Source organism: Parasteatoda tepidariorum, chromosome 8 (assembly GCF_043381705.1).
Source record: "Parasteatoda tepidariorum isolate YZ-2023 chromosome 8, CAS_Ptep_4.0, whole genome shotgun sequence".
In the NCBI taxonomy this organism is placed as follows: Eukaryota; Metazoa; Arthropoda; class Arachnida; order Araneae; family Theridiidae; genus Parasteatoda; species Parasteatoda tepidariorum.
The window spans coordinates 82,620,227-82,642,111 of record NC_092211.1 but is presented as its reverse complement, the minus strand read 5'-3'; the positions used below and the strand labels follow the sequence as shown (position 1 = coordinate 82,642,111).

Sequence of the window (21,885 nt, the reverse complement as noted above, 5' to 3'; positions counted from 1 at the left end):
AAACTAGCAAGCCTGCTTGGTGAAACCGAGCAGATTTAAGGCAGAGTGTGCGTTTCTTGCTTTTCAGTGGCGCCATCTATGACCAAGAATTTGACTTCTATCACACCATACGTCCCACCCGTTTATGGGGCGGACCCATTCATACATTCATTCATTCATCCACAGATCGTAATTTTTGACCTGGATCAGAGAACGATCGATCTCCAATCCAGTACCCCCAGAGGTATTGATTTGTTATGGGAACATGGAGGACTTTGAGACTCGACTGATTTAATGTGTATCAGTCACCATTTACTACACGGGGAGTCTTCGGCCGGCGATGTTCGAACCCACGAACTCTCGGACATGGGCCCAGCGCCCTNATATATATATATATATATATATATATATATATAAAAAAAAATTTGATAAATAATAGCCCATAAAAACCGCCTACTGCAACCTTATATAATTTTTACTTATTAGTTATATTATACAACAACAAATATTCATTGATAGTAAATAGAGTTGTGCTATCAAACAGTGAATTTAAGTGATCCAATGTATTATTTATTGCGTCAAAGAAATAATTATATACGTTCTATAGATTTTTTTATTCCGTATTAAACGTTTCGTTATAAAAATGAGTTGACAATTTACTTTTTATCAATAAAACCAACATACAGCGTTAGAATATATAGTGAAAATTCTATGATGTTTCTAACATAAGGATATTCAGTTAACGTACGCTTCATGAAACCCATTGTTATTTAACGTATTATCAACCAGAAAATGAGCGATACATAACGAGGATAATGCGGTAGAAACTCAGATAGCGAGAGGACACTGAGCGTCATTAATTATGATGGACACTATTAAACTGAGTAGAGTAACTACACTCATATATATATATTCCGCAACAAGCTTTCATAAAATATATACTTTCATTTTTATAATGATGCAACGATGACTAGTCATTAAAAACAGTTACAATTTACTAATTAGATATTTAGAAATGAGTTTTTAATAAGATATTTCGTTATTGTTTAGTGTGTCTTTTTATGCAAGTCATTTAATGCAGTTTTAAGACACCTATTTCTGAATAAATTTAATAAAACTTTGTGTGACTTTTTTAATGTATGATATATTATTTATAAATGCATATTTCATGAATCTTTAAAATATAATAGGAATTGGTAAATTCATAAAAGATAAATGAATGAAATTTATAATCAATTCCTACAAACTAAATTCTATCTATCTCCATAGTTTTTTTTTACTCAAAATGGGTCTAACGTTATTTATCATTTCAAAAATTTTGTCAAAATAATTTATTTAAATGGTGAATAAGAATACAATTATGAATCTTTAAAATATAATAGGAATTGGTAAATTCATAAAAGATAAATGAATTAAATTTACAATCAATTCCTACAAACTAAATTCTAATTATCTCTATAGTTTTTTTTCTTACTCAAAATGGGTCTAACGTTATTTATCATTTCAAAAATTTGGTCAAAATAATTTATTTAAATGGTGAATAAGAATACAATTATGAATCTTTAAAATATAATAGGAATTGGTAAATTCATAAAAGATAAATGAATTAAATTTACAATCAATTCCTACAAACTAAGTTCTAATTATCTCTATAGTTTTTTTTTACTCAAAATGGGTCTAACATTATTTATCATTTCAAAACTTTGGGTAGAATAATTTATTTAAATGGAAAATAAGAAAAAAGAATTTTTTAATGTATAAAAATGGATAATATTTGATTTTAATTTGAAAAATAAATTACATTCATACAATTGCCTAGTAAAAAAATTCTCATTATATCATTAATATTATGATTTTGGCATAACTAGCAGTCCATTCAGAAATTTTTAAAAAATATTTTAAAAAAAAGCAGTTTTTGGATGATTTACACTTGCTTAAGTGGTTAGACAATGTTTATAAAAAACTATCAAGTATACTTTAAACTAGTTTTAATCTCAATAAGTGTTTGTTTTCATGAAATTAAAAAATGACTAGCATATTGAGTCAAATTTGACATAAATTACAGTAAAAGATTTTATTAATCTTAGTAGAAAAGTGTTTTTCCTTTTCTTTCTAAAAGTTTCTTAATTTCTGATTTATTTCGTTCAAATATTCAATTGTAGCCAACATACACTGTAAAATAATTACTGAAAAGCTACGGTAAAAGAAGCATTTATGAGACCTACTTTGAACTAGTTTTCATTGCAAGAAGTTTTTGATTTTATGAAATTAAAAAAATTGAACATAATGAATTGAATTTAATCTAAACTACCGCAAAAGATAACGTTTATTTTGGTTGCAAAAAATATTTTTCTTTCTGAAATTTATTAATTTCAATTTCTGTTTGATTTCGTTCAACAATTCGATTATGACCACCATGCGCAGTAAAGATAATGATAAAAAAAAAGAGCCGGCGCACAGCGTACCAGTACTTTTTACCGAAAAATCTTACGCAACTAAAATCTCTGATATATAATTTTTACAGAAACATTTATTGCATCACTGTACTTCGGTAAATATTACTGTAAAATGTGTGGCATAAAACGTTATGGGGAAAATTCATTTTACAATAAAAAGTACTGGCACTGACAACCAGTAGTTTTTAACGTAATTTTTCAGGAATTTATTTTACTATGCTTTCACCAATGTCTGATTGTCATTCTTAGATTCCTCTTTGGTGTTTATAAAAGAAACAATACTCGCGTAAACACACTTTACAAAACCAACAATTCATATTTACGATTCCACTTTTCATGACATCCAATTCTTTTTAAAGAAGATTCTATTTTATTTTATAACCGTCGTTGAACAGCCGGCCCAATTTTTGGGTTTACGACTACCAATGTTCAACTCCGCAGCCTTGTAATTCTAAACCCAATACAGAAGACAAGGGAACTTTTTGATGGAACAAACCCGCATTTGCGTTACATGGAGAGAAAGACCACGAGAACCTCCCAAGGTTAGCCTGACGGCAAAGGGACTCTAACCCGTGATCCGCCTATCACTGAGGTTATTTCACGTCAGCACGGTCGGATGCGGATTCGTATCGACCAGCCATTGGTGGGATTCGAACCCGGTTCACCTCATTAGAAGGCTCTCTCCCCTGAGCCATCACGGCTCTTTAAAGAAGATTTTTTTTAAAAATCTTTAAATAAGTTTTTAAAAAAAACTGCTACATCTGGTCAGAGACATAAAGTTAAACTCATTAAATAAAAATCCAGTCTAAGTCATGGTAGGCAAAAACGCACTTTGTTTATAGTTTTTTTTTTTTTTTTGGAAATATATAAAGTATTTTTTTTAAAGGACAAAAATATTTATAGTTAGTTCAGTTAGTTAAAGATTGGAAATTTAAGGTGAATTTTGGGTAAAATTTCTTAAAAAAAGAAAAGATTTTGGCAACGATTACTAAACTAGGCTAGATAAAATGTAACATTTATTTTTATAAATAAAATATAAATGGAGTTAATTTTGAATGAAAATCATTTACGTACTCATACTCTTCAAATTTATTAGTTGTATTTACTGAACCATATAACTAGCTAACATTGTTTTACTCATTTACAAGAAAATTGCGATTCATTAACTCCTTGATATAGATGGGTAACCGGCGTCCTTCTTATTTATTTTCTTCTGACGCTCCAACTATTAATGAGAAAAAATATATTTTAGTTTTTTTGAATTATAAAAAACAATCTAAAAGTCGCTAATAAGTTCGTTAGGTTATCAGAATTACATTTGTACTAAAATATGAAATTCAAAAAAGTTGTTTGAGATTTTGTTTCATATTATATTCAAAAATTTACTTATAATTATAAATTAAATACACAGTCCAGTCACATTAATGTGACCACTTGTCAAGAGCCAGAATAACCACCTTTGGCAGAGCGAACCGCTACGAGACATGTAGGAAGAGAGTCAATTAGGTTTCTGAAAGTGTTCACTGGGATGTAGAGCCATGCCGATTCCAGTGCCGTGGCCAGCTGCGCTAGATTACGCGGTTGAGGATCCATGGCGCGAACTACACGATCGAGGTGGTCCCACAGATTCTCGATTGGGTTTAAATCCGGTGAGTTTGCTGGCCAGGGGAGTACGGTAAATTCATCCTGGTGCTCTTCGAACCACGCACATGCACTGCGAGCTGTATGACACCTCGCATTGTCCTGGTAGTAGATGCCATTATTCTGAGGAAAAATCATTTGCATGTTGGGGTGGACATGGTCCGCAAGGACAGATACGTACTTGTACTGATCCATCGTGCCTTCCACAGTGATGAGTGCACCCAGTGAATGCCAGGAAAACATTCCCCAAACCATAACGCTCCCTCTTCCCGCCTGCAGCCTTCCGGCAATTGTTGCAGGGTGTTTGCTTTCAGACATTTCACGCCGTATACTCCAACGTCCATCTGTCCCATGGAGCATAAAATGTCATTAATCGGAAAAAGCCACCTGTTGCCACTCTGTGGACGTCCAGTTGCGGTACTGGCGTGCAAATTCCAGCCTTCGTTCCCAATGAACAGCAGTCAGCATAGGTGCATTAACCAGGCGTCTGCTGCGGAGGCCCATGCGCAGCAACGTTCGGCGGTCAGTTGCTCAACAGTTGCACGTCTATTCGTCTGAACGCATCTCCGTAGCCGTCGTTCACCTCTGCCATCTTTGGCTCGTGGTGTATCACATGTGCCACGCCGCTTGTTTTCTATGGTGCCATTTTGCCATACACGGTATACTTTTACCACGGCGGCACGCGAACAGTTCACAAAATCAATCCTTTCCGAAATGCTTCCACCCTTGGTCCGAAAGCCAATAATCATGCCCTTTTGGACGTCGGATAAATCGCTACGTTTCTGCATTGCGCCAACGACTGAAATGTTTTTCGATGCCCTAGGACATCCAATATATACACTACACTGTAATGTGGTGCCACCTGCACTCTGTGATTGGTTATTTCACGTTGACGTCGAAAGTAGGTGGTGGTCACATTAATGTGACTGGACTGTGTATATTTCAATGATGAATAACTGTTTCTATTGGATCTAAATAATTGCGAATAACTAATACTAAATAACTAATTGGACCTAAATAACAATATCGTGTTTGGAAGAATTTACTTTAAACACAGAAAAAGTGACCGGTGTTTCATAATTTATTTCCTAACCATAAATTATTAAAAAACTAAACAAAAATTCTTCACTTATTTAGACCAAAATTAATAATGAAAAAAGTATAAAAAATGTGTTCAGTAAAAATTCTGCGTCAAAGGTTTAATAGTCAACATCAAGGAATATTGTCTTTTGTTTCACATTTATAAATCACAAATTTTTTGCTGAATTATGCTAGCCATTTATTATCGAAATAAAAAAAATAAATTTTTAATTATTGTAAAATAAACTATTGTTTGGCAGTTCATACCATTGTCACTTCTTTAACAATGGTCTAGTAATAAATCTTGGAAAATGTACACGCTCTAAGCTTTCTAGTAATCTTATAAGTTAAAACTTCAAATGACTGATACCGTAAATCTAACATAAGTAGCCTAAACAAATTACTTTACATGATTTAGAAATAATTTATATGCTTGGAATCATAAAATTTAATAGTGTTGGTGGATAATGTTTCAAAACAACACTTAAATTTAGTCCTTAAAATGTCAATAAATTCTGAAGTATACTGTCTTGCTTTAATGGTATTTGCCAATTTCAATGAAAATCAGACAAGCTGTTATATGTCATGAAAACCTTTTATAGATGCTTAATTTTTAACTACATCTAGTATATTTATATTGTCTGCACAACATGCAAAATACAACACGAATTTTAAAAGTGTATGTAAAACATTTCCTTCAGAGCTTCTACTGAAAATTTTATCCATATAAGACATATTGCTTTTTTTCTAAATGTTGGTGTTATTATAGTTGAAAAGATTACCAGTATATCGCACCGAGAAAAACATCTGATAAAATTACTATACAGCATGGTAATAACATTCTGGTATATTCTGAAAGTCGAGTAATAAAAAACAAAATATACGGTATTTGAACCATTCGTTTGGTAATTTGTCCGTTCTAATGGTTAGTTGAAAATTCTAATGTTCGAAATTATGGTTCTAAATCATAATTTATATTATAGTTTCTAAAATATATCATAGTTTCTTTAATGTTCTGAATTATAGTTTTTAAATTCTATTTTCCAAATTATAGTGCTCAAACTTATAGTTCTTATAAAAAATAGTTCTTGTTACCTCACATTTAGTACAAAATTCAAAAATGAAAAGTAAATTTAACCGAATAAATATTTTGCATGCCATGCTTTAAGGTATCATGATAAATTTACTAAATTTTATCATACATTATGTAATCATATTTTATAGCTAATTTTACCAAAGCGCTTTTTAGTGTTTCCATAGAGCCAGAAACATGGTAAAGTTTACTATATTGTGACAGTTTTGACCATACTTATTTCTCAGTGCGAATATGTAGTTTTTATGTTTAACCTTCCGTTAGTCGCGCGCACCTCACCGGTGCATTCCTACTGCACTTCCACCTCCTTTGCCGTCAATAGATTTTTCCGGGGATCGAGCCTAATGTTATGTTCCTAACTTTGGATTACTCAAATGTCCGTGTAAAACCGACCTTAGAACATGTCGATGGAGAGTTGGAACCGCTCAAATCACCCCTCTGGTGCAGAGCGACCATTGACGCAAGTATTATGGATATAATATTTTTATGAATTAAATATATATATTTTATCTCATTTTCTGTCCTTCTCAACGTAGCAGGTATAAATGGTCAAGTTATATACACAGAAAATGGTTACGGAGTAAAAAACCGCAGAACCTTCTTGCGTCAATTGGTTGAACATCTTGTGATGGAGGAAGAGATCCGACGCGGGAGTAAAGAGTCTTAAATTGGTAACAATTAACTATTTAAACTAGACTAAATTTCATTTGGCTTTCAAAAAATCAGAAACACCTCATAGGTGCAACGCGATTAACCATGTCGGAAACAAGTGCGCGACTAACGGAAGGTTAATAATGTTTGTGAACCAAATTTTAGTTATTGAGTATTTGGAAAAAAGCAGGATTGAGATCATATCTTAAAGATACGTTTAACAATATATCTATAAGACAGGTCATGCAGATAAGGTAGATCAGGTTACATGCTTATAAAGCAGGTTTGGTATCATATAAATATGTTTTTAGTGGGCTGAGAAAAATTTATTTATTAGGCGGAAAGCCGATTTGTATATTACATGCAAGGCTCCTTTTATTAAACTTTGTAAAGTTAAAAGTTTGAACCTAACTTGAGTTGTCAAATCTTAAAATAAAATAAGAAAAATTATAATAATAAAAATTTAATAATAAACAAACAAAAAATCCTTGAATGATATTTTGCGTGTAACAAAAAAAATAACAATTTAAATGAATTTATTTTTTATAGATGCATATTATTACGACACATTATAGCGATTTGCCATCGAAACTTTGACAGAAGAAAGAAAACAATCTATCGAAACCTATTAACAATTTTGAATGCTAACATTATAACTTTTACCAAGCTTACAATTTTAAACTTTGCAAGCTAAGTTTGAGTCTAACTTGAGATGCCAAATATTCTTAGAAAAAAATTTTAAGAAGTAACAAACGAATTCGAAATCGGTGTTTTACGAGTAACAAAGCATATTACACATTATAACAAATACAGAAAATTTTCGATTTAGCATCGAAACTCTGATAATAAAAAAAAGAAAACAATATATCGAAACCGATTAACAATTTTGAAGGCTTACAACATTATATTTTTTCCAAGCTTACAATTTTAAAATTTGCAAGCTAAGTTTAAACCTATCTTGATATGCCATATTTTCTTAGAAAAAAAGTTTAAGAAGCAACCAAGGAATCCAAAATTGTTGTTTTACGAGTTACAAAGCATATTACACATTATAAAAAATTTAGAACATTTTCGATTTGCCCTCGAACCTTTGATAAAAGAAATAAAACAATGTATCGAAACCAATTAACAATTTTAAATGATAATCAGTATTAAAAAGAAATAATGTATATTTTGGTGAAATTTTGTACATTCCAAACATAAAATAAGAAAAATTATCATTCATACAAAACGTTGCACTCCGTACACGTTATTTCAATCGTTAATAATGCTGGAAAAATGATGCTTTGAAGAGGAGACAATAGGAGAAAAAAAAATGAAAGAAACGTACCATTATCCATTAATCAGAATAAGGCATGTTTTCGATTCCCTCCTCACCCTTTACCTGAACTGGAAATCCTTTAAAATTATTTTCAATCTTTTTTGAAATAAAAAAAAAAACGAAAGAAACAAATTAGAAAAAGAAAGGAACTTCATGGAATTGGAAATGATAGGCTTGACATTATGCGGGTGGAATTCGTTAAAAGTCTTTTGGAAAATATAACGAAAAGGAATTTAATCTCGACTTTTTTGATGACCAAAATTTTTCTCATTCTTGAAACAGAAAAACATTGTAATAGCCCCCCTCAGAAAAAGCCAGAAGCGTCCCGGAATACTTAGTACTGTAATTAATGGAAGATTTTTCCGTTGCAAGTTTTAAAAATTCCTTTTCTGACAAAGAAGACTCGTTCAAGTGGAGAATTAAAAAGTATTTAAAGCTGATGAATTGTAAACGAAAAGTCAAGCGAGTTTATTCGGAATTACGGTCGGAAAGATATATTTTAAGATATTTCTTGAAAGAAATAACAATTATTGCATCGGAGTATTGTGAAAGAAATTTAATAATAAAAAAAACCTCCAAATACAATTTTATTTCATTTTTTGTATTTTTACAAAAGGAGCAGAAACACTTTTTATGCTACCGATAGAACTATAATGAACTAGAAAAAACAATAATTTTTTTATATTATTTGTGTATTCAAATAATATTTAGTTTTCATGTGTTAACAAAATACTTTTTTACAGTTTAATTTCAAACTACATTTAAAGGAATGTAAATTGTGCAAAGTTGTAATGTAAATTGCAATAAAAGTGAAAAAGTAAAAGCGAAATATATTTTTTAGTAATTTATGCAGGTTTAAGTGTTTTTTAGAATTAAACTTTTACAAAAAATACATTTTAACTTATTTAAAACATGGTCATGTTTAAAATTGTTTTATTTAGTGTCTTTAATTTAATGAAATATATAGCTCATAATTAAAAATGCTTAAAAATGCTCAAAGTTTAAATATTTCAATAGAAAATAAAAATTGCAGAATTGAAGTGATTTTAAAAATTAATTTTAAAATTCAATGCACTGTTAGTAGAAAATGGAGAGAAAAAATGAGCAATTTAAGCGTAAAAATGTATCGAATTTTAATAAGACCTGAAAAAAACCTGGTCTGAAACCTGGTGAAAATAAAACATCATTTCATTACTTACGTTTTATCATCTTAATTTAAACATTAAATGCGTGAATTATATATTTATTTTATTGCTAAGCAAGACAAGTTTTTATTTGCACAAAATGTTAACGTTAAAAGATCAGGACGTGTTCTGCATTTTCTTGAGTGAATAATTATGCCTATATTGGCAAAAAATTTTGTAACTTAAAAGATAAAAGAGCGTAATTTACAAGTTGCCAAATTAAAAATTTTAATTACAGACATAAAAAAATCAATTGAAATATTAGGTTTTCTTATTTGTGAACAAAATTGTGAATCGAGGAAATACTATATTTGCTTTTGAAAAAGCGTTTGAATTCTTAATTTTCTTTTATATGATTGTTTACCTATTTTAGTAATATTATTTTCGTTAGAATCTATTATGTTTGTTTTATAAACATTTTTTTAAAAATTAAATATCTGCCTTTAAAGATGAAAATAATTATAGGCAATTTTATGCTGAAGTATAATTAAAAATATCTATCTTTAATTTTCAAGTAAAAAACTTTTTTTTTCATATCATTTTGCTGAGCCAATGTGAGCGTTAGCCTTCCAATGAGGGGAACGCGTTCGAATCCCAGCGATGGCTTGTCGATACGAATTCCACACCCCGCTTACATTGACTACAGTGTTGAAGTAAAATATCCTCAGTGGTACAGGGATCAATGGGTTAGAGTGCCCTTGGCGTCGGGCTAACCGTGGAAGTTCTTCGTGGTTTTCCTCTCCATGTGAAACAAATGTGGGTTATTTCCATTAAAAAAGTCTTAAACGAAGGCAAATTTCGCCAAATATTTGTTCCAGGAGTTCCCTTGTCTTCTGGATTTGGTTCAAAATTACAAGGCTACCGAGTTGAACATTCGTAGTCGTAAACCCGAAAATTGGATCGGCTGTTCAACGACGGTTATAAAAGAAAAATATCACTCAAATATCACTTCCGTAATTACTATCTGAAATTGAAAGCACTTAATTTTCCAAAAGAAAAAACAAACGAAAGCAAATGATTATGTATTGAAGCATGTTTGACAACCTACAAAAATTAGAAAAATACATTAACTTGGTAATGCAGATTTGATAATCCCAAAAATTTGCTCCGTAGATAAAATGTTTTTAAAAATTTTTATTTCAGTAAAAATCAAGATAATTGACGGTTTTTCTGTAAAAATTTTTCGATTTGTATAAACAGTTTACTTTTTCCATTCTCCGTCGACTGTTTCTGCAACAAATAATTATTAACCTAACTTCCTTAGCTTCTCTTTTCACATTTCAAGCTAAAATTTTCACAATCTTCAGACATTCATTAATATCGCTTACAATAAAAATTGCAGTGCCAAACTTTCATTTCTAAATTAATACTTCTTATAAAATTGAAGTAAGTATACTACTTTTAAGACTTAAGAAAAAAATCTTCATGTATTAATCTTCTGTACTCGTGTAAGGGTTACAATTATGCAATAACTCTAAAAAGGACAATTATACAATAACTCCAATACAATACTCTAAACTATATCTACTCATCAATATGCGCAATATTTTAACATAATCGTCAATATTTACGCAGAATACTTGCAAGTTAAGCCACACGATAAGGATTATGAATTCATATTTTTAGTTCCATCATCCGAAGCTTAAAACAATTACAAATTCCTAATAATCTAAAAGTAATAAGTGTGTGGGTGAACACCTTATGAACACCTTAGTTCTTTGTGGACGGATACGTTTTAGCCTGTTAATCTCCTGAGCGGTTGCACGAATTACCGACTGTACCAGAGCAATATTTCTTCCATTACTTCAACTCATGAGGTGTCCATACTTGAGGATGAGATGTCCTAAATTAGTGACCCTGGACTATTGTTGGAATACGAAATTCGCATTTGCTTATCGATGGTGGTATCACAAAGTTGCGTAATACAAAACGTCCAGTATTTCCTATCATTCATAATAAATGACACTGCTAGATAATTTAACTAAGCCGCATTATGGGTTTGATTGACAAAGCACAACTCAACACCAACCTAACACTTTATGAACCTAACACCTTATAATGAAAACGCTATTTCCTTAAACTATCACCAATTTCCTGTTAAATTTCATTTTTACGGTTAGGTGCAATCTGTAAATAGTTGCAAATCCGTATGAATTTGTATTTACGGTTTTTTAACCATACCAGTTGTAAACGGTTTCAAACGTAAAGAAATATTCCTAACCGTAAACTTAATTGGATGCACGAATTGCAGTCAGTTATTTTACCGTAATTTTTTAATATTCTAAGTGTGTGTTGTTTTACTTTCTATTATTGAAATGGGGATCAGTTTGTCGGATAGAAACTATTTTGTCTAAATAAATAAAATTGTCCTAAAATGCAAGATGCTTTTATTATTTTGACAATATCAAAATCACTACAGTTTTTATAAATGGCATAATCATATAAAATTCCCCAAGCAACATTGTGTTTACTTATACCATAGATTTTCTTCATTATTATTTATTCTTTAAAAAAAGTAAGTCTTTTTCAGCTTTATTAAATTGTTCAGCGTACACTTCTTTAACGTGTAACTACTTTAATAAATACTTTTCTTTTCCAGTTTCGGTGTTTGTACCAAAAACTATACTTTGTTCTACTCACTTTTTTCGGTAGTATAATTGAATTCGGTTATTGTGCCATTGAAATCAAACCAATTTTAAATTCTAATTAAATGGTGAATTATTTCGAATAATTATTTATTGAACATTCTTGAAGTAATGTTTGAGTTGAATAATTTTGATTAATTATGACAAATATTAACTGATATTAAATAGTAATTTTTTATTTTCAAATTTTGGTTTTTACTATCTCCATGATCTTCTCCATCTTAAGTGAATACGATTTCCACCCTTCGGTGACGTCATAAGTTTTTGTCCTTGTTTATTTCTGCTCTGGTTCCTACTCAGTTTAAAATATCGCTTAATGTCTTAGTAATGTTCAATACTACTTCAACCTTGAGCATGCAATTCAATGATTTGGGCTTAACGCATTACAGCAGTCTCTACAAATTCTTTATGCAATAAATCATTAGATTTTCTGTCATTACAAAACGATTTGTATCTATGTTTAATGCTGAACTGATACAACTCTCGATAATTTCTCCCAAAACCGTAACAGATTCTGAGGGAAATGAATTCCAATTTTTAATAAATAAATAAATAAAAATCATAAGTCAATAACACTATCTTTATTACTAGTTGTTATCGTGTAAAAAAGTTCAGAAATCATTTGTTGTAAAAATTAATATACAATGTTGTCTTTACAGTACAATTAAATTTTCAAAGTAAATTATTCTAGAGCTTAGATTAAAGGGAGTGGATGACTATGGTAACACAGTACAGGACATGAATACAGTACATGAATGGTTTTCTAAAATATTTTTTATTCTTTATGTATTTTAAAACCTTCTATTTCGTTTGACAGCACAGTGCAGGAGCCAGTGCAATACATTGTTCATGTTCTAAGTTAAGTGATAACACTATGCATTTCCTTTTCTTTCTAGTACAAATTTTTACAATAACAGTTGAATTAAAGTAAATAGTATCGGTTCTCTGATTGGTTTCTTTATCGCGATTTTTTTTCTGTACAGTGTACTTTTTTAAGCGAAGAAAAAAGAAATTAACTTTGGAAAGATAAAAATAACTTAAAATGAGAGCTAATATTACTGGTAAAATAAAAACAGATTAATAGAAAATACAAATATTAAATTTAGAATATTTTCTGGAAAAAAATAAAGATAAATTTTTATCTATATGCCTCAGTGAGAAAAAAATAAACTAAAAAAAACTCTCTAATAAAATGTACTTTAGTTTATTCGAAATTGCTTGTTCCTTAAAAAGCTCATTTTATCCCAAATACTAGGTCTTCGTGCTGTTCTTTTTAAGGGAAAAATAAATGAAGACGCTTTTGCTCAGAATAACAACAGCCTTCTCGCTGATTGGCAGAGCGCAGTAGTTTTTGCGCAGCTTTAAAAGTGCGTTCCAAAACACCACCAACTTGTTGCCAACAACGAAATTGAATTTGCCATTTTACTTTTTGTTGCTGGCGTTGGTTTTTGTTTTATCGCTTTCTTTAGTTCGTCTTAAAGCTTTCGAAACAGAGGTAGAAACGCAACTGGCTCCATTTTGGAGTCACAAATATTTTTTTCGCTCCCAAGAAGTCTTCGTTCACTATATTGATTTTTATTTTATTATTATTTATAAAGTCTAGAAAATGTACGTATGAATATTTTGTTATTGAAACAAGGAATAACGTGAGGTGTTTTCTGATTTTATTAAACGTATTAAATAATACCTCCATCGAAGTTATTTTCTACAATGCATTTTTTTGTATTCATTTATTATGGGAATTCCAGATCGGAAAAGAAGTTTAAAAGTTTAAAAACGACTTTCACAGACACAATTTCATTCTATTTTCATACAATATACTTCAATATTGAAATGTTAAAGTATATTTTTACATTCTATCATTTGAATGCTGAAAAAAATAGCTTTTTAAGTTTGGCTTGGTAACAATAATTGGTATAAAGTTATATTAACAAAAAGTAAGAAACTAAAAGTTTGCAAAATTTCAGAATTAAATACGAATAATTATTTAAGTTTGTATAAATTTTGGATTATTTCGTAGTATAATTTAAAAGCTGTCTAAGCTAAAAAAATATTACGTTTTTGTCATTCTTAATCCCCTTCTTAATTATTGAAAGGTTCTATTAAAAACAGCTTCAATACACATGTTTCTTGTATTATACTCTAATATAAATAAATATGTGTTACATGTCTGGGCAAGCAAATATTTGAAAGCAAAAAAAAAATATTGCTATAATTATTTTTAAAATAAATAACAAGCAATATTTTTCATTTTGACTCATACTATGCGATTAAATTATCCCTAGTTGTTTAGGTAATATTCATAGCTACACTGTAGAAAAATTCCGGATCTAATCATGGTATAAAAAACCAGCACTGTTAAGGCATATTCATAAAATCTATTTTACCTTAAAGTTCATTTTAACCGTAAAATAGTATACCGTAATTTCTACAGTAATATTTATTTAATTACAGTGATTCTCAAATTTTACGGTAATTATGACTGCAAAAATTACGATAATAGAGTGATTCAGTGATTTTATGGCAATTATTACAGAGAAAATTACGATACATCAGTGTTTGTTCCATGACATGCTTCCGGTAAAGAAAATCCGCACCCTGAGTGCCAACACTTTTAACTGTAACTTGATCAGGAATTTTTTACAGTGCAACTAAAAGTATAAAAACGTATATCTCTTTAAAGATTCAGAGAATATTTTTAACAAAAATCCAATTTTTAGTTAACAACAAACTCAGGTATTTCATTATAGGAATATAATAATTTAAGTATGTTATTTACATAAATAAATTAACATAAATTTCAAATTATTACACCAACACTTATTCTAGAAATAAACTACAAATTACCTTACTAAACAACGGTGTGTAAATTTGGTGCCGTATGTTGTGTGGAATCTCACATTATTGACCCCAAATAAATGTTTTTTTATTTTAATCCTCTCTTCTTTGTAAATTCAAAATCTTGTTTCAATATGTGTGTTGCATAATTTTGATAAATATAAAAAAAAATATAGTATTACGAATGACAGAATATACAGTAACATTTTTATATACATGATTAATTTAAGTTTAATTATATACACAAAGTAAAAATTCTTCCAAAATTACCGCATTTAAACGGTAAAAAAAGCATGGTAATAAAACCAAATGATGCGATATTTAAATCATTCACTTGGTAGTTTTTCTGTTCATACAGTAGCGTTTTACCGAAAATTTTGACCCTCAAAATCGCAGTCTTTATTACCACGCATTTTCATTTGTATCAGAAGTCATTATCAAGACGCTTCAGTAAAAATACCATACTTTTTGGTGTTCCCATAGAGTCAGAAACATGGTAAAGTTTCCATATTCTGTTTGTTTGGATCACACTTTTTTCTTCAGTGTAAGACAGTAAAATGTATGAAGATGGGTAAATAATTAAATTGTTACTGTACCACCAATATTTATTTCACAGTATATAAATACTGACAAACAACATTAAAAATATGCAACATTGAAATAATAAAACAGAAATTATTTTGCAAAAATATTGTGGCTAATTGTTGTATGTTCTCTCGCTAAAACACATGTGAATGTTTTCTGATAGTTATTAATAAGCATACTATAACGATAAGTTAAATAGGGGAAATGAAATATATAAATAAATTTTTGTGTCATCTTTAAAAATAAAAACACCTGTAACATTTTTTTTATAGAAAATATATTTTAATCTCGGTATATCATTTTGCATATGATCTTTTGGCGGTACGTAAAATATATAGTTTTTTTATTCGAAAGTCTTAAATTATTAAGTTTTTATAAAATGACCTGAATACTTTACACTAATAATCTTATATAGCAAGAAAGGAGCGGAACATGTGTTTTCTCAGCAAGAAAATAGGAAAGTCAACATAAGATTCTATTTTATACTATTTTCTGACTGATATATGATTTTGCATTAACATACCTGACAATTTTTTTTATATCTTCATGAAAATATCTTCTCCAAGTGGTAGTAGAATAAAAAGTGAATTGAAATTATAGGAAAAAATGCAATTTTTATTTTGTAATAGTTGAAACACACAATTGCTCAATTACCATGCATTTATTTATGCTAAATTATTTATAATATTGTGGATCAAAATCATTTTAAATTAAATTTATAAATCGAAATTTATAAATAGAAAGCATAAATTCTACCAGCATTTTAAACATAAAAATGTTTCGAGAAATATTTAAAAGTTTGCAATTATGCATTAATATTCAACTAGATAAATAGTTTCAAACTATTCTAGGCATGAAATAAAATTTTAAAAAGAATTTTTTTAATTTTAATGCTAAAATAAAAATTTAACAAAAACAAATGAAATTAACAAAAACAAATGAATACTTAATAGGTTGTTGAAAAAAACTAAAAGTTTTTTAAGAACTTTAAGTTTTTTTTCGAATGCTCACTCAATGAAACGTGAACACAAATGTCTGACTTTCAAAGCTTAGAATCTATGCAATTTAGAAGAGACTAAACCGTCTTCCTCCAAATTTTTTAGTTCGATACATTCGCAATCACAAAGGTTCACTGGTTGAGTAAATGGAAGAACTAGGGGGTAGACGTGAGGGGGCGGCTACTACTAAATTGCGGTATCGTGGACATCCAGTACCTTCGAAAGAAGAAATAAATTCGTTCCGTAATGTTCTTAGAGGCATTACTTAGGTCCATCGCTTTGTTTCCGAAGGCTATTACTGAAAAGAAAAGGGAAAAAAGAACACTTTCTTTTCTTCTCCCCCATTTTGCCTTGACGGCTGCATCAAAGTCATTTCTCTAGCTGCGATGCCAAAGGGAAAAAGACAAACTACTTTTTCTAAAATTGAACTTCCAGAAAAGCGGAATGGGGAATGAGCAAATTTATCGTCTGCCAAGTGAAATGCGACAATCGTTATCGAATAAATTTTGCAAAACGAGACAATGAAATAAATAAAAATAATAAAAAAAACTCACTCCTCCAAATGAATAATAAATTTAGGTGACGCCTTTATGGTGTTGTTTGCTTAAAAATTTAGAAAAACGTTTTCCCCGATAGAATAACTTTTGAAAATCTTCAATGGCTTTTTTTCAATCAATTTTTTTTAATCAGTTTTTTTTAAAAGAAAATTAAAAAAAATATTTTTGTGTACCTTGTTTTAAAGATGATAACAAACAGTTATTAAAGTTGATAAACAAACACCTTGAATTTTTCAACACCTTCAATGTGTTTCTGTACTAGTATATATACAGAGGACGCTGTGGTAGCTTACTAATTCCCCACACTGTATGTATAATTCCATTATAGTAGCAAAAAATTGTTAAAATGGCTGGATAAATATGACTAGAGAGATATGGATAATGCAAGGTAGATAAGCGCTGAACATTTCTTGATAAACTATGACAGCAGATAAAAAGCACTATGGATCTAACTTTTAACACGGATTAAACTAGGACATGAAATTTTAGTTAAATATACTAGCTAGACTAATATTTTTGATCGCCACTATTCATGAAAAATACGAATAATTTTTGAAATCCTAATTGATATAGTACAAAATACTTTTTGGTTGCGGAAACTATAAAGAATGTGGAAACTTAAAGCGCGAAACATAGTTATGTCAGCAATATTAATCAAAATAAGGCTGTCTTAAGATTTCAATGTTTCAAGAAAGCAATGATTTCTCCGGGGGTAGATGGGTAACTAATAATGTTTTGTTACATTTTGTTCTGTATTAAAGTGCGATAATCTGAACATATAAAGTTAATTTAGAACATAACATTTTTAACGATGAAATTTACTCGCCTACTTATTAAATACTTGATCACCAATGGTGAGCTGGAGTCAGGAAATTTCATGCCCTGGACTACAACATATTTATAGTAACATTGAAGTGCGCCGAACCGTAATACCTTAATGGGGCAATAACAGTGAACCATAATATCTTGCATATTAATCCCTCATAAATTTGATAATGCAAAGCTATGGTTTAATAGAAAAGAAACATGGTTTAATTTAACAGCCAATTAAAGTTTTCGGCAAATTTTTACGACATTATGATTCAACGTAGAATCAATGTTTTTGACAGTGTGTAGCAGCAGATAAATCAAAGAATGCTGCTACTACTACATTACCTGTTCGATATTTTCTTAAATTTTGATTTGGTCTAATATAGCTACCAATACTTCAAAAAATGTTTACTAACAAAGGAGAGTGAATGAAAGAAAGCCAATGCATATGATGTACTTTAGATAAAAAATAATCTCCATATAGATTTAGACATTTGTTCCACTGAACTAATAAGTTGCAGGAATCCCTTCTCACAAATCCCTAGGTATGCTGCTTCAAAAAAGTAACTCACTCCTTCACGTCATCGTACGACACGAATCTGGTACCTTTCAACTGTTTTTTTCTTCTTCTTTTAATTGACGGAAAATATGTTGAAAGAAACTTGAAAGAAACATGTAAGAAAGACATCAAAATTCGTTAATTTTTTTCTGATCATTTGTTCTTGATTGCAACTCACTGCCAATCCAACGTTTATCAATATCAGACGCAATTGATAGTCTCTTCAGGTTTACCGAATTCAATCAGTAATGCCCCTGATGATCGAAACGAAATCTGACCACATCAGGCTGTTCATCTTTTGGAGTGCCCATATTGTCAAACAACGGTGTTCAACTCAATGTGCAAGAGTATTAAAGAACTTTTATCCTCACACCTATTTCCATGAGAGATGCTGTGTGTCTGCGTCGCACGTAATGGACCAAACCATTATTGTGTAGGTTGGAGTGCGCATTTTGTCAAACAACGGTGTTCAACCCAATGTGCAAGAGTATTAAAGAACTTTTATCCTCACACCTATTTTCGTGAGAGATGCTGTGTGCCTGTGTCACACATAATGGACCAAACCATTATTGTGTAGGTTGGGCTGCCTCTCCATCATTTGACTCACTTTCGTATCAAAAGAAATTAGTTTTAAAAATTGAACAATAACAAATAGACCTTGTTTTAACAGTTTTTTTATTGTTGGTTGATTTACATTGAGAAGAAAACCATTTTATAACAGATTTAAACTGAAAGTAAAAAGAATTTGAAAGAAAAAACTAAAACATATGCCTTTTGCCTTTTTACCATATTATTCGAGAAAAACTCAAATTTAGTCGGTATACCATATTTATTACTGGATTTTTAAAGCAATAAATAATTAGCAAATTGCAAGATTTTGAACAAAATTTTTCCTGAAAGATAACTACTTAAAAAAACATTTAGAGAAACAAAAATATATAATCTTTATTTATTTCTCTTACAGTAACACTTATAAAAGTTTTCAAAATAAAAAAAAGTTAGATTAATATCCTCAATGTAATTACAATTCTAAGTTATTCTTAAAAAAAAATTCTTTCAGGATTTATTATGTTCCAAACAAATCGTTTGCAATAATTACTTTCAAAAACTTAAAAATATCGTTTTGTTTGAACCAATACCAGAAACGTTATTTCATTTTTTACAGTTTATTATCTTTCAAAACATGCACTTTTATACATTAGCTACCACCTAAAACAAAAATAAAGACAAATTTTAAATCATTCTCGTAAAAAAGCAAGCGATGCGATTTTAAATCCGGGCGTTTTCGAAGCACTTTTAATAGGACGCGCCATCTCGCGTCGGATTTATCATTCCTAGTGATTAACTGGTATCGTTCCGCGGATCTGAGCAGCGAAGCTATGCTTGTTCACGGACTTCTGCACTCGACGCTGGAGCTATTTATTTTCCATACTTCGTCTTTTCTGTCTTTTATTATGATTATCATTCAGTCTCTATGTTACTGGAGGATTTATTTGTCTGGGAAGGGGGTACTTTCTAAGGAATACAGACAAAGATAGCCCCCAAAGCAATTACTTTGTTCAATCAGCCTTCCGGAAGGAAGTCAGTAGACTGGATAGAACTTCTGCAAAAAGAAATGTCATTCATCACAACGTTTCTTGTATACCCGAAAGTTCTAATGTCGTCATTGTTTTTAAGAAGAAGAATTGAGATAGTAACAATTTCTTGAAATATATAAAAAACGATATTTTATCACGTTGGACTACATTTCTCCACGATATTTTATATTTATGGTCCCCCTATGGAATTACAAATATTTCATTTATTGTTCTTATGAGTTAAAAAAAAGTATAGAGCTATATAACTATTAGACTAGAATTATTGGGAAAATTATAATTGCTAACACATTAATTATGTGTCATTGTCACTTTGTTTTTCTTAATTCTTCGCATGGTATGTTTTCCCAAGTACCGCATTAGTACGCATTTTACTTAAGATTTGTTTTAAAACGTTTGATTGTCTTTTTGAATCTTGTGTCATTATACCTTACATTAAATCCAATGCAATCTATACTGTAAAATATCGAATAATTAAAATGACAATTATGTAAATGACAATCAAATAACCATTTCTGTTTACGCAGTTTCTTGCAATCCAAAAAATTCTAAGTAGTGGGAGCTTTTTTCTTTTAAATTCACTTTAAATCTCTGTAATAGAAAAGTTTTAATGACGGTGGCACTAAAGTTTTTGCCAATAAACAAGTTATGTGTCGTGGACACGTCTTCTTCTGTTTGTCTTAAGGCAGAACACGCTATGATACTAAATGGTTTGAATAATAGAAAATATTAGATTGATTATAAATCTCCAGCTAGTCTACAATATATACGCTGGCAATTCAGTGTGATAGCTATGCACTGTGATGATTAACCAGGTGTAATATACAAATAATATAAACTATCAAACAAGATAACATATAAAATTTCTGCCGTGAGACATGAACAGTTCCTTCTTTTGAATTTTTAATGATAAAAAATATTCAATGTAAAAGTATTGACGCATTGGGACAGGGCGACGAATTTCCATTCTGTAGATCGCCATTTGCGACCGAATATTAGGGCTAGGGAAAAAAGTGAGTGTGTAAGCAACTGGAAACAGAATTTGACACTAGGGTAACAGAGTTTAACTCGAAAATGACAGAGCTTAAGAACTACAGAATTTGACTTGAGAATGACTAAGTTTGTGCGTTGCAGAATTTGACACTAATGCTGCAATTTGCAGATGATGTTACTACCATTTTAATTCTCTGTTATTTTGCTTATTTTAATGGCTTTAACATATTGATAGCATATCAGGATGATATTGAGACTACGGAACATTATTTTAATTTAATGTTATTATTACTTTGCAATAAAATGTGTTTCCATTTTTTTTAAGTTCCTACATTCTCTTACAGTTTTGAACATAAAAAAAAGTTCTATAAACAACATTTGTTGACATTTTAAAAATTATTCATATTCTTCGTGAGAACAAGATCGAAATGTCATTCCTAAAATGTCTAAATTGTCATTCCCTAATTGTCAACATTTCTATTTTAAATTTCTGCCATAAACAGCTATTCATCTCGGGCACCAATAGTTTTAAAGGAAAAAATTCCTGTGATTTGAATGAATGATTAAATAATAATGTTATAGGTTAAGCATATCTATTACCACTGTTTTGCCCTCTACAATTTAAGTCGTGGATATTCCTTCTAAATGTTAAAAATATCACTATGATGGAATTAATTTTCACCAATAATTTTTAACGATTAATATTGGTTAAAAAAATATATTTTCCGATTTTCTTCAGTTTTGGATTTTCTTGTGTAAATAATAATATAATTCTTTTGAGTTTTAATGTATTGTAATTATGCTAGAAATACAATTTATAATTATTTTGTTATTTCTTTATTTAAACTGGAATCAGGGAAGTTTCTGATTTAACGTAAAAAGATAGGAATGTATACTTAA

General features: G+C 29.9%; 1 protein-coding gene across 1 annotated transcript in view; it reads left to right on the top strand.

The window, feature by feature from the left end:
• The window catches only part of LOC107456893 (transcriptional repressor scratch 2), a 98,753-nt gene that overhangs the window by 60,157 nt on the left and 16,711 nt on the right, over window positions 1–21,885 (top strand). The gene's annotated exons all lie outside the window — the stretch shown is intronic.